The 21,068-nt window shown below is 39.3% G+C and overlaps 1 protein-coding gene across 2 annotated transcripts in view; it reads left to right on the top strand.

The window, feature by feature from the left end:
• Nucleotides 1–21,068, top strand: part of SOX5 (SRY-box transcription factor 5) — a 652,081-nt gene that overhangs the window by 68,758 nt on the left and 562,255 nt on the right. The window lies entirely within an intron of this gene.

Here is a 21,068-nt window from a genome sequence, read left to right as displayed (position 1 = left end):
AGATTGCTTTTGTTCAGAGTTGTCCAGTGTTTTCTCCCCTTTCATGTTTTTCGCACTGTTTGCTTTGCTGTGTGTGAATGTGCAGCCTGGGCTGTGTGCGTATTTTGGGTTTTAATGTGAGATTCTGGTGGGTGAAATTGTGCATATCTCCTCCTGTTTTGCCATTTCTTTATACTACGTGAAGGAACCAGCAAGAGGGAAAATGCTGGTACTAAACATATAAATAAATCATAGAGTTGTAGTTTCATAATCAGTTTAGCAGATTTTGTTCTAGTTGATATATAATACTGCATGTTTGTATGTGAAAACAAAGAGAAAGTAAAAACAAAATTATATTTATCATCAATTTTGTTAATTGCAAGAAACTAATTCACAAATACACAGGACTACTATCTTCAGCAAATCCTCTGTCTTCTTGTTTGTTTAATAAATTAGATGGATGTACCAAATAGCATGCTGCTGGGGAAACATTAATTTTATTATAGAATAAAAAGTAGAACTATTAGTCTCTGTTTCTGGCATGTTTGTAAGCTATCTGACCTATTTTCTTCTCCTGCCCTCCACAGTACTTACCAAATTCCCCTCTCCTATGCCTAATGTACCAATGTCTTACAATTAAACCAGCTGATAGTCATCCCTGGAGACATTACTCAGTATCCTGGCAAATAGATAAGCTATATTGTTTTATATATTTGTGCAACAGGGAGAGACAGCTTCATCACTTCAAGCAAGGGAATAATCTGTTTACACTAGAGGAATAGGCCCACTTAGTTTTCAGTTGTGGAGATAATTTCAGGGGGCAATATTTACCTCATTTTTACCAATAGAAATATCTGGATGGTTTGCCTTAAATTTATTACGTTTTAAGAGACGAGTAAGCTAGGAGACTACAGTTCCCAGCATCCTCAAGAAGCGTGTAATGCCTAACATAGACTTCTAAACTGAAGCACTGTGTACATGATAGGTTTTTTGCTGCTGCTTGTCTTTAGGAGTTGAAGTATCTGGACTGGTCTTAAATTAGGTTCCTTGCAAAAAAATCAAACGGACCAGAAAAGATCTACTACTTAGTGTTGCGTTGTCACTGAGGATGAAAAGCAGGCCTTTAAGTTGAAAAAATGTTTGATTAACAGTATAGTCATTCCAGGTCTTCAAGAATCATGACTCTGATGTAAAAAATCTGTCTTGTGTCAAAAATCAGGAATCTTCTTTCCTCTGAACTACTGTCTTTCCTGCTTTATGTTTTGGGCAATTGTCAATGACTTTCAGATTTTGGCACATTGAATGAGGTATACATTATTTAACGTTTTATGTGTGAAAATAAAAATTACCAATTAGTATAGCACTTAATATAACGCATATAACACAGCTTGGAATTTCTGGTATGACCTTGATCTATGAGTTTTTTCTGAGGGGCATTTCTGCAGGGAAGGGCACGGTCAGACTAGTTTGGAAGTCAAGGAACTAAGTTAACGCATCCCAGCACTGCAGGTCGACAGAGCATCATGCTAGGGTGGCCGTATGGGCAGGACAGATTCCAGTCAGACAGGTCAGAGTGCCAGTAAGTGTCTCTGTACGAGCGTGTGTATAGTCTGCAGCTTGGCCCGGCTGCCTGCATGCTTGGCCCGAGGAAAAGAAGTGTTGCAGCAGCAGAGTTGAAATGCAGCCCCATGTGGCGTGATACCCAGTTCAGTGCCTTAACCAGTAGACTGTGCTGTTTCCTCATTTCAGTCATCATCAACCCCTATTTCTCTATTTTGTCCAGAGGTTTGAGCCTTTTGTCACACATTAGCAAGGCCACTGTGAAATATTTGGATATTGAGGAGTGCAAGCTCTCAGGGGTGATTCTGTTTTATTGGTTACAACTACAATAATATTTTCCCATGTCCTCTATAATTTTCCTGTTCAAAGCACATTGTAAACTTCTTTTTACTAATAGTCAAGAATGCATGTATAGTGCATTTTTAATGGTAGGGGAAGGAACTGCCATTTAAGAAACCTCACAATGTGTTGGAATCCTAAAATACAACATTGTCTCCTTCTCCACCATCCCTTTGGTTCATACATCCTTTCAAGACGTGCCAAAAAAAGTCTTAATCTCTGTCTTCAATATACTGTATTGTAGTGTGTGTTTCAGCCTAGCTAAGCTATCTGGCATGACTTTTTATTACAGTGCAAGTTACTACTATTGTTCATGTACAATAATAGCGAAAATACTGATTTTTCATTTGTATTCTTTGAGCTTTGTATATACCCCAGAGGTAGATAAAGTGTTTATGAAGAAAGGTTATATTTAAGAGAAATGGGTATCAGTGCTATAAGATTATACCCATGACAGATGGTTGTAACTAAAGCTTCATCTTGGTGCTGAAAAGCTGAATGAAACAGTATTCAGATTTTGAAGTAATGTTGGCTTCATTTCAATGGGACTTTTGCCTGAGTAAGAACAGACTAAAAACTCACTAATGACTCTAATTTTTTGTGTCAGCTTTGAGTAGATTTAAAAAATTGAATTTCCTTTTTTCTTATTTTGGATTGATAAAATTCCAACAGAAAACATGGAGGGGTTGTTTGTTTGTTTAAAGAAATGTGTGCAACATTATGCCTTTGTTTGCTGGTATGACAAAATATAAAACAACATTGTTTTATTCACACTGAAAAGCAAAACATCTTAGTGGGAATTATGAAAGAGTTGTTAAAGTACTTTCTTTTGCTCTTAGTTTCAGAGTTGGTTGTGAACCTCAAAATTTCTGGAGGTTCAGTCTGATTAGTTACGTAAATGTTCATATGCTAACCTTAAGTAAATCCAAATATCTTGAGGCTGGAAATATCTACAAGAACATATCTCCCCTTGACTTGTCTAATACAGTGAGTTCAACAAGGCTACACCCTGGGGAGTTTTGGCCCACCATGTAATGTGTATGCTTTAAGTGCTTACACTTCAGCCATGAGGATATTTTTAATTTCATCTTGAGAAACTAAATGGAGGGACTTCACAAATGAAACCATCAGGAAGACAAGGTTAATTCTGGCCGCTGTTTGTAGGAGTATGGTGCCTTCAAACACCAACACATTTTTTTTTTTTTCAGTGGTGGCATTTGGAAGAATAAATGAAGTGTGACTCCCGGCATCTCTTTAGTTGCCCTGAAAATGGAATGTCAAACAGCATATAATCATCTTCCTTGTTTAAAGGAAGAGGAGCAAGTGAGAGACCTAGTTTTCTATTTGTGTCAGTTTTTGGATGTCTTAATATTCTATCTTCTCTAATTTTCCAGAGAGTGATAATAGAGTTCCTGTCAAATTAGAGGTTATGGACTTTTTAACCTATGTTACAACTCCCCCCCCCCCCCCCCCCCCCCTTACTTGTTATTACCATGAATATAATCCGAATAAAAATTTAGGTTTTAATGCTGTTATGCGGAAGGTTGCATTGCAAGCATACCATTTTATTAATTATAAATATTAAAAATATTCAGCCAGGCGTTAGCCAGCTTGCTCCCCCCTCTCTTCCAAAAAAGGCTGAATTTGATGTGGAGCAAATGTTGCTGCCTGGTCTGGGGAGCAGAAGTTTGGCCTCAGCCCCCTGCACTGTCAGGACTGAGCAGGCATTGCCGCTGCGCTCCAAAGTGCAGTTCTGGGGTTTTGTGCATGTAGCAGAGAGGCTGTTTTCGGACGGGCCAGGCTGATGTAACCATCTTCTAGGAGGAAGTGGGGATGAGCCAGGAGGGTAAATTAAGTGAAGTAATTGTGCCCCGCATTGGGGCCTTGCTACAAGAGGACACTGATGTGGCAACACTAGATTTATAGCTAGCGTCGTGCTAAAGTGGTTCTTTCCTTTTAGCACTGAAGAAGTTGCAGTTGAAGCACACGGAACTGCAGGGAGTGGTGCAAAGGCTAAAGTTTCTTTAAAATTAAAAAGCCTCAGACCTCTTCAATGTAAGTAGAGCTGTGGCAAGGTTGACCTACTGTTTGGTCAAGTTTTACTCTCATTTACATGAATTCCAACAAATTTAGACTTGCCGTAAGAGGATCCTATTTCAAGCTTATAACAGATGTGTAACAAATAGAAGTATATCGTTATTATGTAGTTTTGGTTCAAAATCCAAGTTCCTCAGGACTTCTGCGCTGGTCTGTTGTGTGCAGTGTTCACAGAGATGCAAATCCAAGACTCTGGTTTTTGGTTTTGTTTTAAATCAGGTGAGTGTCACATGCTTTGGTTTTGTAATGAGAGTTTTTGTACTGTCCTAATTAATACAGTGTGCCTGTCCTGGTCCTTTGAAGTAAGTGGGAGTTCTGCCACCAATTTAAATAGGAGAAGGATTTGAGCCAATTTGAACAGAAGTTTTCACTTATCTTAGTGCCTAATCTTCTTTTTAAAGGGATGTGGGAGTATCAGCACCTCCTACGTAACGCTCAGCAGCGTGCAGAAGTAGACTAGTCTGGTCACTGATGGAGGCCCATTTAAAACTAGTAGGATTACTCAGGTGAGTGACAAGGCTTTGAGAACAGATTTTAGGGAAGTTAATTCAGAGTGCAAAATGACATTTAACCCATCTGTGTGAATATTACCAGTTGAAGCAGGCCAAAAAATTTTTTAGAAATTGTAAGATAAAAAAACCCTGAACCCTCTCTGTATTTTTCTTGCTTTTGAGTTTTCAGGGTTCACACTTTCAAGGGTGGGGTTTTTTTAAGCATCAGAGCTAGTAGCTCCATTTTTTTGTTAAACTGGAACTGATACTCTCTAATAACCAGAGCAGATCTTTAAGAGAAATGCCTGTCATGAATCTCATGATAAAATCGCATTATTTGACAACACTGGGTCCATGTACATATGTATGTAACTTTGCAGTGCTTTGTCCCTGGAGAAACACGGTTGTCTGGACTGTCTCCCTGAATTGCAATGTATAGCTCCAGAGAGGCTGACCAAGTATGGTTGATTTATCAGGAAACTGGCAGACTCTGACTGTTGCCTTCGGAGGGTATTGCAAAAACTAAGGCAAATTTACTGTAAGGTTTCTGCACTTCACTGGAATACTTCAAGTGTCTGTAAATTGGAGAAGGTGGAAAACTGATTTTTCCCTTCATACCATGTCTCTTTTTCTTCACTGAGTGCAAAAGAAGCCCACAAATACTGACTTCCTGTAGTCTGCCCCATGGTCTTTTTAGATTAACCCTGATTTTTCCCAAACTGCCAGCAAAATGATGCATTGGAATTTGTATACATGAATGTCTCTTCAGTCTCCATACAACATTCACCTAACTAAAGCCTTGCAAATGGCAGAATTAAAAACTTGGTATGTTTTATTAGCTTTATGGAAAGACTTTGTGTCTTCCATTCCAAATGTCATGTTACATCACATAATTGAGAAAGTTTTATTCATTTTTAATTTAAAGGGAGTCTCTTTCCCTTAGGTGTTAATTTTCAGACTGATAAGAATAAAGTAGCCATGACTGTAGGTACTGTTGTGTGAGGACAGAACTGGGAAAAAACTCAAACATTTCCTCTGGTGCATCTCTGGCTGCCACTTAAAATAGGTCTACATTTTAGAAAATGACAATATACCTTTATGTGGTTTTAAATAAAATTTTAAAAATTATTTTATATTTTCTTTGAAGCAAGTACAGTGAGATTTTTTGCCTAAAGTTTTTGTTTTGCTCTGTTGCATGGAGGGCAGCTGGTTTGCTAGCTTGAGTGACCTCACATTCCTTAAATGTACTCATAAATCAAGCCAAGGCCATGCATTAAAAGCTCAACTCTGACATTAATACAAAGGCGGGAAAGTTTGATACATTGTGGGAGAAGTATATAGCTGGACACCTAAGGATGGATTTTTCAGTTCTTACTCATACGTAGCAAACCAGGATTGTGCTGAGGGTCTCACAGAAGACATGGAAGTCAGATGGACCCTGTATTACTTAAGGTAAATGTAGGTCGAGAAAACATGCCTTTAAGAACTATTAGTAACTATTCTAAGCAGTGCAAACAAGCTGATTAAAAAAAAAAAAGATAGATTATTATCTACTTAATTACTTGAAAATTTCATTCTTGTGTATGTCTCTAAGAAAGGAAGTTTGGCAACATGTTCAATGAGGTTGCCACAATGGAACATTTTGGTGTGATTTAGTGAGAAGGATGTAAAGCATCAGGTTTACATTAATAGATTAGCATGTAATTATGTATTTGGAAAACAGTGATGTTTCTGGGTCACACAAGGATTTTGGTCTCTGCAAATATTTCATTCTGAGAACCCAAGAAATTATGAGCAAAGCTGGTTTGATTTTAGAATTGATAAATCTGATTTAGAAAGAAAATAACAATTAGAAACTTGAAAGTAAAAGACTTTACCGTTTTAAATTTTTCAGCTTTTTAAGACTTCTGGAGTCCCTAGGAGATTAATAGTGGTTAAATTAATATCCACTTTAAATATGATAATTTATTCTTATTTACAAAAAGAACTCAGTGCAACAACTGAAACAAACTAAAAAATATTACTTCCAATACTTAAATGCATTGTATTGCTGTCTGCTTATCACTGTGTTTGCTGAATCATCCCTATTAGGACAGAGCCACTCGTCTTTTGAGGTTGTATGAATGAAGGCAGACTCAGGCTTTAGCACCACCATGGCTGCAGACTCCACAGTGGATTGTGTTTGACTTGTGTTAGGTAGCACGAAATAAGAATATGCAGAGACAGCTGTGGACCAGAAGCATCTCTTCATCAGTTAGGATGGTGTACATAGATTGAGTCTAATTTGGGAGAGAGGGAAGGTCTGCCTGAATTCTTGGTGTTCCTACTGGCCACAGTAGCTAGGTTTTGGTGACAGGCGAATGTGTTTTTGTACATGGCCTCATCAGCTTGTAAATGGTGCCGTACCATCATGGCTGAATGCTCCCTGTGATGCTCCCGGTTCTTTTTGCACTCTCTGGTATCCAGCTATATCTTGAATTTTGGCACAGTGCTCACTCCATGAATATCTCTTAAGGTTTTACTGTTGTTTATATTTAAGATATGAACTATTAAAACGGTATTTTTCTAGGTGATGAGAACATTTATAAGGTATTAGAACATTATTATCCATAAACTTGTTATGGAGATGCTATCCACAGGGACTAGCTACAGAGTAATACCAGCAAAGTAGCACTGAAATCTGGTTGTGGTAACTTCAGGTCAATTCTGATTTACCTTAAGTTGAAAGGATATATATGAGGACCTTAAATAAATATCAGTATCAGGAGTCCACAAGAATATTGACAAAATAAATCATAATATTCTGTGGGTGGATCCAAATTAATACCTCTCAAAGCTGAATACTTCTACTTTAAAGAGTTACTGAAGCATTTTTAATGGCAAGTCCAAATTAAATGTTAAGTTTGCGAATATTTCAGTGGGATTTGGCGGGCAAAATTGAAGCACTCACAGTTCAAAATGAAACAATGCATTTTAAACCCTCTGGGGAAGGAGATAAAGTATATGGGAACGCTTTTGCAAACAGGTTATTCAGAAAGGCTACCTTAAGGCTTTCATCTGTTCTTCTCAGTGTGGAAGGATGTGGGTAGATGGTGGTGCAGAGACTGTTTAGCTTAGGTGCTCTGAATTATTCTTTGAGTAAGTTTTCATCTGTTTACTAGTTAAGAGTAACCAAAGAGGATTAGCTTCTTGGTGCTTGAAGTAACCTTTTTGAATATACTACTCATTATTGTTGATTCCTGACTGATTTCTCTACAAGAATAGAAGTCTCCCACCTCTTACAGTTAAAAACACAGTAACAACAAAATGGAAGTCTTCCTACATAAAATACTGTTTGTCCTGTATTAAGATGTTATCCTTTTTCTGTACTTAATTAAACACTTTCAACACTGTCCTTATCAAATGTCTTTTATATACTCTCCAAGTAATTGTATCATATAGGAAATAGAACACAGCTAAGTGTATTCTAAACAGTTACATATATAATTTGTTGCCTCAACAGATAGGATAAACCTTGCAACAGGGTTTGTATTGGTAGGTAAAATGTCCTTTCAGATGGATAATAACTTGGAAGATAAAACATACCAGCAAAAAACTACGACAAATTATCAACACTAATATTTAAATACATTATTGTTGAGAAAATTAGTTTTATAGTACAGACACTAAACCAAATAATTCTTCAATATAATATCACTGTATGAGTAAAGATACTGTGATAGGAACCATATCATGGAGTAAGACCTGACTGCAGCTATCCCAAAAGTTTACTGTCTTAGACCAGTCCACACTACAGTGGGGAAACTGGTTTAAAGTATCTAGCACCAGACGTTTCTTTCTGCCTTTGCACCTAAATTATTTGCACTTTAACTTGTGCCATTGCAGCTGCTTTTGAGTCCACGTAAACTGCAGCTGGGAGCAGTCTTCATAGAGTGGCTTCACCACCAAAACCTTACATGGTGTAAAACTTGAACATATCGTGAAGATTAAAAAAACAAACAGGATATGGATAAGGGGACAGAGGGAGTGCATAAAGAGAAATTATAGTGGTCAGCGTTGGTTACACCAGTCTTAGCATTTTGGTTTGGAGCACTAGTGTGGTTTTGAAGAAAATCTCCCTGGTCTTTTTTACTTAGTACGTGTCATCTTGGTTTGAAGAATGGTTTTGGTTTGTGTTGAACTAGATTCCTCTGGAGGAAAATAAAGTGGAAGTTCCTTTCCAGAAACACACCACAGACAATCTAAGCGCTGATGGAAATACAAGGATCTAAACCGATGGTTGGTCCTTTGAAACAAGGATTCAGTACAGAGGATAAGGCTGAATCTAGTCAATAGTAAACCTGAGCCTCAGATGATACAGATGTAGGTGCCCCAGTATCAACTGCTGTTATCTAGTGCTGTGCTTCTGTTGCACAGAATTGCTTGCTAATGTAGACATACTTCTAATAGGCAGATATCTTAATACGCCAGCTGCCCAGCAGTCAAGATATCCTTTGTAGACATCAAGACAAAGAATGAGCCTTGACAGAAGATTTGCAGGACAGTGAGGTAGCCTTAGTTAATATAATTTAGTTAATTCATCTTGATAGCATGCTCGAGAGGAAAATACTATCACGCCATTAGCCATGAAAGGAACTGGTCTAAGAGATGGTACAGCTTAGCCAATTTGACATGGGCGGACTGGAATTAGAGCTAGGAGTTCTGTGTGCCCAGCTCTCTACTTTTAATTTTTTTAGTACCTTTGCTAAATGCTGGGCATAGACCTTCTCTATTTATTTGTAACTGAGTTCTTAAATTGATTTTAAAGTAACTGTAAATAGATTAGCCACGTCCATGTAAGACATCTCTTCTCATTTCTTTTAGCTGCTTTCTTCAAGAGTTTTTGTTTCTGCCTGCGCCCCAATTTTTCACACCTTGTTTAGACTTGTGTTTACTGTAAGTACTGTTTCAAGTTTCCTACCTCCTTAAGACCACAAAGCACTTCAAGAAAGGATTTCCATGTATTATATTTTGTTCTGAAAGCCTTATCTCATACAGACATATTTGCCATTTTCTTTATTTTCTCGATATATAAAAAAATATGTTTCAAAACTATTCTATATGCAGCATTCTGCTTCCATAGCCTAGGTTAAGATCTCTGTCTGAAACTGCAGACAATGAAGCATTTTCCCTAAGAAAAGTTAACAATGTGATAAATACTAATGCAGTGTTTCAGCACACTTAATTATTTCTTTTTTTATTGTTTTTCATCATTTTGTCAACTTTCCATATCATTCCTCACAATTCTTTGCACTAGATTTTCTTTGAAAATTCCTTTCCTCTGAACTTACTATGAACTTGTCTGTAAAATATGGCCATAAAATGCCACCGACAAAACAAAAAAAATCCTCTATTCACTAATAAAAGAACACCTCGTCTCCCTCTCGCCCATCACTAAAAGAAAAAAGACGGAATTTGTATAGAAAAATAAATTTCAATTGCAAGTATGAGGCAGAACCTGAATGCTGAGTATAAAACAGAAATAATAAGTCGAGAAGATGTGGTTTAAGCCATGTGCAGAGCTTGTGCTTCATTGCATTTGTTTGCACTGTACTGATGGCTATTTAGTGGGTAATGTCAGAAGTGTTGGGATTAGACTTGGTGTGATTGAGGGGGAGGAGGAGGATTGTGTTTCTTGAGATGCTCTGTGGGAGGAGAAGGATTATGCATGTGCCTTATGTAATGAGGAATAGGCTGGAGAATTTGCATGTCTATGAGGAGGAGGTGGGAGGATTAGCTTTTGATGTAAAGGCGAGCACATGGTGCCCTGGTCCTGACTCCTGGAGAAGGAAATCAGAGATACATCACCATCTTTACGTCCCATTTTGTGTATTAGAGGAGGGGGGGTTGTTTGGATTTTTTCTGAGTTGGAAAACGGCTGGAATATGGGAGAGGCAGGAAGGCAGGGGGCCACGTGGAGAGGCTGGATTGTGCCGGTGTGTTAGGTGAAGGTTTACAACAGAGACCTGGGAGAGGGCTGGAGTTGTGACTTGAGCTGCCTGGAATGCTAGTCTCTAAGGATGAGATGTCCTCATGATCCTCCAGAGGACCAGGGAGAGGGTGGGGAAGTCTCAAAGTCTTGGTTTAGGTGCGGTTCAGCTCCTGCAGCGATGCCCTCTGCTGAGGGGTGGCCAGCTGGCGGTGCGGGGAGCAGAGGTTGCTCTAGGAGACCCTGTGCGCCCTGACCCTTCCCAGCCCCTCTGCAGGGCTCCGTTAATGCAATGCCCTGCCCTTTGAGGGGGGGATGGAGAGGGGGAACCGAGGGACTGAGGGACTGAGCGATGGGGATTCGGGAAGGGTCATAGGGCTGACTCCATGCCCATGGTCTGAGACGAGATCCCAGGCCCTGCACGCTGCTGTCCTCGCTTTCACCGTGTTGGAGCAGGGAATGGAAGCATGGTTTTGGCCCAGGCCTTTACACCAGCAGGGCTCAGAGGTGGTTTAGAAGTTACGGGCCAGGCTCGATTCCCTGTCAGCTGTTTGAGTGTTCAGTGTGGGTGTGAGCAGTGTTGTGCCATTTGATTGAAGGCCTGTTCTGTTGAATAATGCTTATGTAGCCCCCAGTAGTTGGGCCTGTGCTAACAAACTGGGCAGGTCAAGGGCAGCGAGCTGGCACCAACAGCCCATGGCTTGTGGTGGTCGTTGGTGTGTGCCCCCGGTGTGGCTGTGGCCCATGGCAGCAGCCATCATCCCAGCCAATATCTGAGCCTCATCTAGGGGACAGCAGCAAGCAAAGATGTCCTGTGAGGCAATGTGGTCAATCTCTCCTGTGTAGGGGGAGGAAGGAGCACTGAGCGATAGGGCTGCAAGCCCTGCGGTGCTGAAGAACAGGCCCAGGCCCACATTTGCTAGTCAGGGTGCAGCCGAGTCAAATGTCTTCTTCAGCATCCCTTGGAGGCCCTGTCCCTGCAGGCTTTCGTCCTTCCTCCTTGGGGCTCTTGATGGTTGGAAGGGCTGTTCGGGGGATCACCAAGGGGTCCCTTGTACCGCTCCATGGCCTTAGACGGGTCTCAGATTCACCCCGTGGTGGCAGTCAATGCCTTTCCCCCTGCTGGTGGCCACTTTCTTTTCTGACTATGGGGAATCCAGTCTCAAGCAAATGTGAGAAGAGTCTTGGGAAGCCGCATGGGAAAACTGGGTAGGATTTTTGTTTTTAACTCTGCCCCTGCTTCATCAACCAAGAAAAAGTCTGTCGTTTTGAAGTACAAGTAAAGGCTGAGACACATCCATCCCAGCAGATGAATTATGAATTAAAACTCCACTGTCAATGCAGATTCTGGCTCTGAAAACTTGGGCAGAAGCTACTTTTTTTGAAGTGATTGAGTTATCACAGCTTAAAAGATTTTCAGAGGCAGTTGCAACAGCCTAAGAGCATCCACACATAAAGTTATGGCTCAGCTGACATGTGGTAACCCATTACGTTGTGGTAAGTGTGTCTCACCATCATGTCTGCAAATGCTCATAGATGCATTTATCCTGAACATACTAACATTCCTTTTCTGTAATGTTGAGTTTATGCTTCATGCAGCTGAGTGAAGAAGGCAAAGCTAGTCTGAAAGACTACCCACAGGAACTAAGTAACAATAAATCAGAGCCTGGATGCTTTTATATTCTCTTTATTTTTGCCAAATGTTACTTAGACTATAATAACACTTAATTATGAAATTGAGCTGTTTCATAGTGCTTTTTACTCACAGATTTCAAAATACTTATCAAAGAGGTAAGTTACTATTATTCCTGTTTTATGGGTGGAGAAGTGACAACAGAAGTGGTTAAGATCACCCACCCAAACAAGGATCAAGCTGGAATAATACATGTGTATGTTTTTACTCTGGGTCCAGTATGTTATCCATTGAATCCTGATATTGTTTTCATACATGTGAAATTATCAAGAGTTCCAAGGAAAGGACTAGGATCAGGATTTGCTGTTTGGGGGATGAGGGCTGAACCTAAAGATCAACAAGTGTCATTGTTGACTTGCAGATTCATAGGGGAGGAGATGATTAATAGGCCTATCACCTTGTGAAATCTGCCCTGTCCTCTCCCCTGCATCTACTAGTAAGCATGCCTATGGGAGCATATACAATGCGTGGTTGAACAGTTTCTCTCTTTCTCTTGTACTTGGCCCTGCTTGTGATGTAAGAAAGGGAGAAAAGGAATCTCGAATTAGGCTCAGCCCCAATTCCTGATTTGGACTGATTATTTAGCAAATTTCCACAAGACTCTATATGGGTGTTTGTGGAAGCCAAACAAAACTCTAAGAGACATGTTCATTTTAAAAGGAAGTGTTTTTAGTGCTTTCAAGTGCCTGATTTTTTTGTGTTTGGACCCAGGTTTGGATTTTTTTTTATTTTCTGCATAAAACCAGCAATATTGATGGTTGAGAAGCTGTGGAAGATATTATCCATTTGGAGACTGGGACAATTTACCCCGTTGCCTTTGTGAAGCAGCAACGATATTTTCTTTAAAGAAGTGGAATTATTTCTGGAGAGCTATCAAAAATAAATCAGACCTTATTGCATCATTTTTGTAAGACAGAGAAGATGCCTAATAAGTCAGGTCCAAGGTGAGGTCAGTGATAGAACAAAGAGATTATAAAGCCCACCACACGCCTTTTAATGCCTGTGGATTTACAGTAGCTTTTGTTTTCCTGTGCCGTTTTTTTTTTCCTTCCAGCATTATCATTTCTCTTTCTTTACCCACTATTGAAAAAAAAATATTACAAAAGGTTTCAATGTAGAGTATTTAATTACTATATTACAGCTCTAATTAAATTCTTGGAGACTCTGCACAGTATGATGTCCATGCCAAGAGGGACATATCCCATTCTTAAGTGAATACATATTCTTGTCAAGTTAACTTACTCATATTTTACTCACATGAAATATTCCTCATCTCTTGCTTCTTGACACACGTGACTGATAAATGTTTTAAAGATACATTTAACATTGATATTTTTGTCATATGAAATGACAATGGCTTCAATAATTCCCAGATTTTATTTTATAGAAAGTGACACATTATGTGATGGCAGACTCCCTAGACTGTAACTTAAGCCACACACTGGTAGGAATATACATTGCATCAAAAATTGGTCTGTGTGATTCAGACCTAGACTTCTAATGTTTCAGCCACATGTAAGTAGTTAAACCTAAAGAATGTTAATATTACAGCACATCTTACAAATACATTGGACAGTCAGAATAGTCAGAGCTCAGGTTCCTCTGTCAGCATTTCAGTTTTCTTTGAGACATTAAATGAAGAGGGATTTTTTTCTTACTTTTTTGTAACCAAGTCATCTGAGGAGGGATATACAGTAGAAAGATAGACAGGTTTTTATCAAGTCATTTGCAGATTTAAATGAACTATTATGTAGAATTTTATTAATTCTATAGTTTTTATCATACATCTGGCAGGGTCATAGGTGATTTTTTTGTTCAGCTTTTTAGATAAACTTTTAAGTCTTTGCTGTATGTGTGGACGTGTCTGTCTCAAACAGCTTTACTCTTGAGAGAATTTTTGTATTCACAAACAAATAATTCTGCTTTCACATTGAAATAGATGGTAACGATCATTCTGCTTGTCCTCAGAGTTCCACTAGATCAGATGTCTCCAGGAATTGTGTGTGTGTGTAGTTTAATGACAGTGAATTAGCTTTGTATTGGCCTCAGTATTCATTCAATATTAAGCCTTTATATTATACCACATCAACACTTACTCTGACTTTGGCCCTGATTCAGCTTAGTGCTTAAACTCCTGGCTAACTTTAAGGACTTTTGTAAGCGCTTACTCAAATGCTTCAAAAGCACTTGCTGAATATGGGCAACAGCTAAATACTAATGCAATATTTAACAAGTATGTTATGTTGGCAGCAAGCAGATGGACTCACATGTATGGTAGCTACATCTATATCATAATATGCATCTTCTTTTGGAAACACTACAAAGTACGGCAGAGCAGCCAAATACTGAGTCTTGATGGCCATGATAAGCAGGAAGAAATAGTTTATGCAGTTAGAGTAGCGTATTCCAGGCTTGGTTAAAAAGGTAGTCATGTGCTTTGATGCTTCAGTTTGAGTTTTTACATGAATTGTATGTAAGCTTTGGACTTAAATTGGTGTTCAAAACTGCCAGAAATTGCTTTGTTCAGTTTGTGATGGTGCATAGTGCTGACCAAAGCATCAGCAAGAACTGTGTACAATGGTTTGAGGGTTTATTTATTTATTTCACTAAGCCTGTCTGTCTTTTCCTGTACTGTTAGCTGTGCATTTGTTTTGGTTTATTTTATATTTTCCTATATGGGCCAGTTCAAAAGGGACAAGTTTTACCTCTGAAGTTAATATTGATGAGAATGTCAATGTATAAAATAAATTGCCTTCCAAGCTGATGATATGAGGCCAAATAGGCTTACCTTACTACTCTGAGTAAACAAGTGGCAATTCTGTTATGAACGAGTGAGGCAGAGTTTGGCCTTTTTTATGTATGCAGTGTTTATGCAGTGAAATATCCTCATAGGTAAGGAAGAGCTAGCACAGACATCTCTCAGGAGCCAGTGAGAATTTAGCTAAGGATATGGGACCTGAGTCTATAGCTTTGCATGGACAAATGTTTTAAAGAATTTTCAAATGTTTAAATAATTTAAAGAATATGCAGCATTTTTTTTTTCTTTTTCTTATCTTAGGCAAAAATTTTGGAGAAATTTATTGCTCTCTTTTGCTGGTCAGCTTCACTTCTTGGTTTTCATTGAACATAAAAAGCCTACATAATTTCTGTTTCTGTTGGGTCAAGCTGAAAACTAGTCAAGAGGGTTACACTGATTTAAATGCCACGATGTTGATTTGTGAAAGTTGAAGTGCTGGCCCATTGCACTTTTCAATAACCTTTCAAAAACCCCTCAGTTCTTGTCTTTTTCTGAATCAGAATGAAAAAGGAAGCTTTCAGGATTTTCACTAAAAAAAAAAAAAGCCCACTCTCCCAGAAGTCAAATTTAACCTTGAGAGAAAGACACCACTTTGGAGTAGTTCATAGCCCAGAGGTTAATGCACTCCCACAAGACATGTGGAATTGTGGTTCAGGGCTCTCATCTGAGGCAGGGGTTTGAACTCCCAGCTTGGGTGAGCATCCGTCCTGCTGGCCTGTGGGGTGTTTTTGGCGTGGGTTTTTTTCTGTTTTCTTCAACTCAGTTATTCTGGGCTGGAGAGTTTTGCTATTGAAACTAGCCAGTTTCCATTAAAAAACATTTTAAATTAAAATGCATTTATTTGAAAAATTCAGAGTAGGTATTATTTCTGGCTAAATTCTGGTTAACGTACCCAATACAGCGCTCAGATGGGAGGTAGAAAACTTGCAGGAGCTGAACAAGTGAATTGTTTTAGCCTGTGAGGAATGGACTCTTATCTCCCTTAGGAACCCCTTGAGCTCCAGTAGAAGAGGAAGGGATCTGCACTAGCAAACTGCCTTGCAGGGCTGTCATCTGCAAATGACTTTTTGCTGTAGGGAAGAATCAGCAGTAGAAGCATGTAACTAGCGACCTTTGATTTTATTATTTCTTGTTACACTTCCATAGATCTTTTTGTAACTTATTTTATTTGAAAGAAGGTACTTTCCCTGGTTTTCCACTTCAAGTGATAATGTAACTTCACTGCAAATGTAGTATTGTCTCCAAGTCATGTAATTAATAGGTTTTTTCTTCCTTAAAATGGAAGTTATTTGCCCTGGCAGAATGAAAGGCTACTTTCAGAACTGGAGATCCACAGTCTGCGTTTTGCTGTACCAAAGCATAAAAGAGATCAATTCTCTTTGCTCAGAGTCATCTGTGTTGAAGAACTGTCCCACAGAGCCAGGTGAGATGGCTCGGAGGTTTCAGTGCAAGAGAATTACTTGTTTTTCCAGGAGCAATCTGTGGCTTTGCTTCTTCCATGAGTCAAAGCACACTGAAAGAGGGGAAAGATTTCCACTGACTTCTGTACTCCTTGTGTCAGATGCTCCGTCCTGTGCTGTTGTCCTTTATGGGTGATGGTAATCCTGACTTAACAGCTGTATGTTGTGAATTGTCTGGGAGTGGTAAAGGTGTTTCTTTACTGTTTGTGCAGTCGCACATGGTGAGGCCCTGGTTTTGGTTGAGGACTCCTAAGAAGTAATGGAATACAAATGATGTCCAGGAGTAGCGATTTACCCTCCTGTTATAATACCTGTGAAATTGCTGGACCAAACCGGGAGCTTTGACATAGCTGCCTTAAGTTATGACAGACTAAATCAGAAGCTTTTCCTTTCCTTTTTCATTTATCCTGTCCTTCTTCCTTTCTCCCTTCACTTTCAGTGGTTTTTTATTGAAATAAATTATTGCCACACTTAACCTTTTCTAGTGTTAGTTTTTGAACCTATTGTTTCTTGTTTCAAGAGGAGCATTTCGCATGAGGTCTGTATTCAAAGTGAATATATATGATAAGACAAATTGTTTCAACACTTGCTTGCAAGGCCAATAAAAAGAGATGCTGTAGTGCAAATTACCCTTGCAAATGCTCTCTAAAAAGCTAATAACATTTTCCCCCCCAAAGGATAGTTCCTAGCCATAAGGAGAGTTTCTCTTTCATGTTCATTTGCCACACAGATTTATAAAATGATCCCAAATCCTTGCATAGGCTGTGAGGGATTGCAGCTTTGAACTGCTGAATTGGAAAAGCTATTAATGGAAGAGGAAAAGTTTTCAATTTCAGTCAGATTGGGTCAGGATGGTATAAACTCAGCCCTCCAAGTTTTGGTGTAAGATGGAAGGCTGTTTCTTCTTTGTTGATAATTTTCATAGTAAGATTCACAAGGTTTTCTGTTTAAAGGCATGAAATGAGATGATAAGAATGTAAGGAAAAATCATTAGCATATTCACTGCTTGCTTTTTTTTTCCAAGTAAAAACAGTCATTTTAATTTGCTTTCTGTGAAACATGGTATAATTGGAAACTTTTCAAAACCTGAACTGTTAGGCAAGTGGTCAAAATCTTCAGAGAAAAGGTCCAGCCGTTCTGCACTAGAGCTTGTCCTCCATGCAGGCCTGTGGGCAGTGACAGGGATGGTCGTTTCGCTGTCGGCTTTGTGTGCTGGCACATGATATTTTCCCTTTCTGTAAAATCCAGGGCAGCATAAAGAGGCAGCCCTGCAGCTCTCAGTTGTGTTTAGCCCCATAGTGATTGGGGACGGGAGGTGGGCTGCTTAACCCCCAAGATCAGCAAGCTGTGTTCCCAAGCCTGCAAAAACCCTGGAATTCTTCCATCCAGGGACAGTTTGTAGCTACACATGCTCTTCCTTTTTAATCGGACCTGCAGTGGCTCAGTGATTGTAAAGGACTTTGAAAATCGGAACTTGGCCAAATTACTTCTCCTTCTTGCCATTTTGACAGAAGGCTTTCACAAAAATTAAACAGTAAATAACTCCTGTGAAATTGCATCTTGTATTTACTGCTTTTAGTGATGGTGGGATAAGCGATCGACTGAAAGCCAAGCAAGCTGAATTTGTGTGTTTATGCAAAGAATGGCTTCTACCAACTTTTCCAGCAGCACTGCTCTACATACCCCGGGTATATTGGGAGGGGGACTCTGTAAACAGAGTGGCTGTTTGCAGTCCTTTTCTTCCCAGCTTCATTAAGTGACTGTGAAGTGCACTGTGTGCTAAGCCCTGGGCTTGGAGCACTGACTGATTTTGTATGGGCTCCACCAGGTACCTGGTAGTACCAACTTTTGGTTGTTTCCAGGCTTTCTTGGATTTGAAGCAGTGGTACAGAAGATTTGCCTGTAAAAGGCTCCCTAGCCTCACCTTGCATACACTGAGATAAATGAGACTGGGAAATAGTAGCTGCTGTTTCCAGTCTCGTAACTGTTCATGACATCTTTTTGACGCGGAACATGTGTGGTACTGTGTTCTTCTGATGGAGCCAGCCCTATCTCCTTCCCCTGTTTCCTTTCTGCTGTTAATCTGGTAACTGGCCACTTATCGTATTTATTATCTTTGTAATTGAAACTGAGAAAGCCTGCAGCAGGTAAGTCCCGTGCCTCTATGCACTTGCTCTGATTTCTGCTCCCACAGCCCTAAAACCACAGCCCTTCCCCCTCTCCCAGTAACAGCAAGCCCTAAACGCAAATAACTATCAGAAGCCTGATGCTACTATGTATTTGATTTTGTTTGCAGTCTTGTCTTATGACCAGCTCTCAGCGTGGGAAGAAGCAGGGAGTGGGGAAATGGAGAGAGAGAGTTGTTGCAACATATTTTAACATATGTGCTTTAGGCCTCTTGGTGGACTCCCTCTTGGGAAGAGGGGAGGGAGCGTGCCCCTAAGCAGTTGGTTGGCTTTGCTTGTTTCTATAGCAGCATGAAAGAGGAAAATCATGTTTTAACACTAATATATTCAACCAAAACCCCCTAACAATTACAGGAAGAGTCTTTTTTATTATTATTAAAGAAATTGCATTAAAGATGAATGAGCATATATTGGAATAATTATGTTTTAAGGTGTGTAACATTAAAAGGTACTGAATGGAATATCAACTGTTTTGTAGGAACAGTAATAATGAGATTTCTGTCACCTAATCTTACAATAATTGGGTTATTACTATGCAAATTAAGGTATTACTTAAAAAAAAAGAGGAGGTAAGACAGATCCTTGAGGCAGCCATTTATCTATCCTTAAAGCTATGCTGTCTATTCTCTTAAGGCTGAAGATCCTTTTTTAAACAATTTGGAGATGCTAATTTCATTATTTTTTCACCTATGTTTCCTACTAGAATGTTTTTTATTCTCCCCAGGTAGCAGATCAGGAGTGGTAGTTTTTATATATTTCCTAGTCTCTTATGGATTCCTTTAGGAATAATTAGATCAAATAACTATGATTATTACCTTTTTGTCCCCTCTTTCTTTTAAATAAAATAATGATTTGTGTATTTTGCCTGAGATTTTTACAGCAGGATCACAAAGAATATACATAAATTTTTTTCATCCTTCTTTCCCTTTAGCTAAGAATTATAGAGCAGCTTGTTATAGTTGTCTTGATTTCCATTAGTTACTAAAGTTTACTAACTGGCCAGTTACTGGCCTTGAGGAGGAATCGAGGAGTGCTCAGCATTTGCATTTTGAGTTTCAAAGTTTGAGACTTCAACAGCTTTTACTAGATCTGCCAGAGGCCTGATGGTATTTGCACTGTCCCTGATTGTTAGGAGTAGTATTTAAGATTGGGCTGTTGATGGGAATTTCCTTGTTTCCTTGTGAGTCTTAGTTCCTTTGTAATGCATAGCATTTGTAGTTTTGTTTGTGAGAGAAAAGGTGCTCATAAAGGCTTTCTGAAGCCTCAGTCTCTGTACTGTGTACACCATTGTTACCTGAGGTCGTTCAATTTGAACTTGTGTGGTTATGCCCAGGCATGCTGCACTTTTACGCTTCTGATTGCAGAATACATATCCCCTAGGAGGTGCCGAGCACTTGCAACTCCCACTGACTTCAGCGTTCTCGATTTTGTTTGTATCAAGCGTACAGATGAGTTACTACACTAATCCAGAAGTTGACTTCCTCTGTCAGCTTGGCTCTGGAAAGCAAAGCAAGATGTAGTGGTTGGGTTTCAAGTAATTATAGTGTGTTACTCCATCTCCAACTGTCTTGTAGTGCCTCCCTTGGTCTTGTTTCTAGTGAGTTCATGGTGACTCTTGCATTCTCCCTTTCTAGTTCACTGCTCTCCCACTCTGTATTGAAGCCTGGTTTTGATTACACTTAGTTTTAACACTTTCACATCTTCCTTTTTTTTAATGCATGACTCCCAAAAGAAGTGAAGGACTATGGTCAGCCAGAATAGGCACAGAATTACCAGTTGTGGTCTTAGCCCATGACAAACAGCAGCTTCCACTGTGGCTTTCTGCAGGCAGCTTAACCTCTCCTCATTTTCTGCCTTTAGTACAAGTGGGATGTAAGAATATCTAAAATTCACCTACCCTGTGGGTAGTTACAGGAAAGTGATATTACCTCACTTACATGCTCATATTATGAGGTGAATAACAGCATACTTAGAGTACATATATTTATTAAAAACCTGAAATGAATCAGGGCTTTTAAGGTGAATTGTTTCATGAATTAGTAACAAGTTTATTAATGATGCTGAGTATTTTACAGAAATGTGCTTCGGTAACGCTCTAGATTTTGCAACACTGTGAGGTATTTCGTATTACTTGTGGCAGCTGTTGTGAGGTGCTGCCTGTGAAAGGGGAAGGCATTTATGTGTTATGCGTTACTGCCAGCCCATACGTCATGCCACCATAACACATACACCCAAAGTGTATGTCGCTAGTATCATTTGTAAAGGAGAAAGCTTGATAAAAGCTGTGAACTTCCCCAATGTCATTGAACATAAAAACAGCTAACTACACATGAAGAGTGATGAGGGGTCACACTTAACATGTTTCATGGTACCTGCCATCCATCCAAGAGAAAGCTGTTAAGCTATTAGGGATTCACAAAGAGATTAAGTCCTTTTATTGACTCTTAACTGACAATTTCTCCTATGCTCAGTGTATTAATTCTTGCTTGATTAACAGC

The sequence above is a fragment of the Falco punctatus genome (genome assembly GCF_963210335.1).
Source record: "Falco punctatus genome assembly, chromosome: 6".
NCBI classification, from domain to species: Eukaryota; Metazoa; Chordata; class Aves; order Falconiformes; family Falconidae; genus Falco; species Falco punctatus.
The sequence above is the reverse complement of the archived record's forward strand: the minus strand, read 5'-3'. Positions and strand labels throughout refer to the sequence as shown.